This window comes from Dreissena polymorpha, chromosome 11 (assembly GCF_020536995.1).
Source record: "Dreissena polymorpha isolate Duluth1 chromosome 11, UMN_Dpol_1.0, whole genome shotgun sequence".
NCBI lineage: Eukaryota > Metazoa > Mollusca > Bivalvia > Myida > Dreissenidae > Dreissena > Dreissena polymorpha.
In genome coordinates, this window is record NC_068365.1 from 71,657,706 (window position 1) to 71,659,987 (window position 2,282).

A 2,282-nucleotide genomic window follows, 5' to 3' on the forward strand; every position below is an offset into this window, starting at 1 on the left:
GTTTGTATGAATATAAGCAGTTCTACAATACCGTTATGTGCAGTTTGATTTCCTCCAAACCGTCATTCCACTTGCATTCATATATACCCTTTTGGGCGACATTTCATACTTAGATGCAGTGACCGATCAGCAAAATTAATACAAACAAACGTACGCCCCTGCTTTAGAGACATTTACGTGTTTAACAGTAAACCACTGTATGGTATATTCCATCAACAACTAGGGTTATGCAAATATTTGAAATTCACCATTTCCAATGTAAGCAATAGTGTTGTAAATTGCTGTAAAGTGCTCCATTCAAAACGAAATTAACTGTTCGAAAGTCATCGATTGTAAAAGATTAACGGAGAGTGGATTCATATCTATACAATAATAGGCCAAGTAAATAGTGAATACTTATCTTTGATGCTAAGTCAACTATGAACACGTTTAAAAATATAGTAAAGGGCAAGTATGCACATCATAATGAGAAAATATCAATCCATCAAATATTATATACCGATGCTTACCCGTCGTTGACACATGTTCTAATTAGATAATTGTTTGTTATTAAAATATGCGTACATTTTGTGTATCATTTTGCTTAACATCGATGTTCAAATGAGACGCTTGTTTTCGGTTTCGTAGCAAATGCCCTGGTGATTTCAATTCTTACACATCAGATCCAACTCCGCTTTCATGGTATTCATCTTTTAGGTAAAGTCTCATCTAATCGAATATCCCGTCACGCATAAATGCGCCGTCTCTGATAAGCCTGTGCGGACAACCCATTATAATCTAAGACTACACTTAACGCCCAGCTTTGAGCTCATTTTTTACTGGAGCACGTATTTTCTAATGTAAATACAGTAGATAAAATATTTCATGTTCGATATTAAAAATGCGAGCCCAATGGTCCTCCTTGCTGACAGAAGTCAAAGATCAACACGTGAATATGTTACATACAGCAACGTTATTAAGCCGAACGTTTAGCTAAAACTAATGTTAACTTTTAACATTTTAAGATTCCAAATAAGTTCAAGTCTGTTCAGACAACATACACCGGACATAATTTAATAAATAGTAAACGTAATACAAGTACGGTTATCGTGAACACGTTTCATGCGTGACTTTCATGCGTACTTTCATGCGTGATTTAGACATAATTTAGCAAAGAATGGACACAATGTGTCAACAAGCAGAGATTATACCCAATAATGTAAATGACTGTGATTATGCACAAGTGTGACCGTCTTGTTACTCATATAAATTGGATATTTCCTACCCTACCCGGGCTGGAATGATTAATTGGCATTTGCCGTGTTCCGTTGACAATCGAAATCATATCCTACAACGGTGAATGAAAAATATTATTTGAGAAAAATTATGATCCTATCAATTTACACAGAATCTCACTGGTACAATGCAATTTTTCTTCACTTCAATGAAGCTCAGATAGTCTCCGAAACAAGAGCTCAACCAGATTTTAATACAAACCCTAGGATTTTTGGCGCTGGCAACTGACGACTTTGTGTCTCACATTCGAGACGAATAACACGTTACTGTTGATGTGCAGTAAAGATTCGAAAAGTATTAACGGTACCGTCAACCACGAATGACGAAAGAAGAAAAGTTCTAAAATACCGTATTGTTTACAATTATAAGTTTATATTGATTAAAATATCACGACTGGTATATTACATTAATTGAAAAAAGTTGTTAAGTTTTCATATTTTCAGTATATTCGGTAATAAATTATACTGGGTACCGGTACCATGTAACTTCCAGGTAACGCCAATATATTGATCATCAACGTTACGGGGTAAACCCAGGAATGCAAATTGTGCATTCGTATTGAATTGTATATATTTTATATATAAAATGATCAATCTATTTGCGTTATTTATAGTGCGCATATCGTTATGTCACCTATTTTCGCGATGTACTTTCGATTTCACATCGCAAAATTTTATTACCGAATATACTGAATTTTTTTAATAGTTTGAATAAGGATTTAACATAACAGAACGTGTGCTCCACACTATAGCGTGCATGTAATATTTTGCGTATGTAACGAAGTCGGTATATATAACAACAACAACAACAACAACACAACACAAACAACTAATTGTTCCTTTCTGCTAAAATGAACATGAATAGATCGTAACAGTATAAAGAATAGTAACAAAACAAAAAAAAAGATGTAGCTTTTACCTTTTTGTCCGTTACGTAAATAGAAATGATGTAATGATAACGTTAATTAAAACAAGAACATTTATAAACTACTAGCCAATCAGAAATAA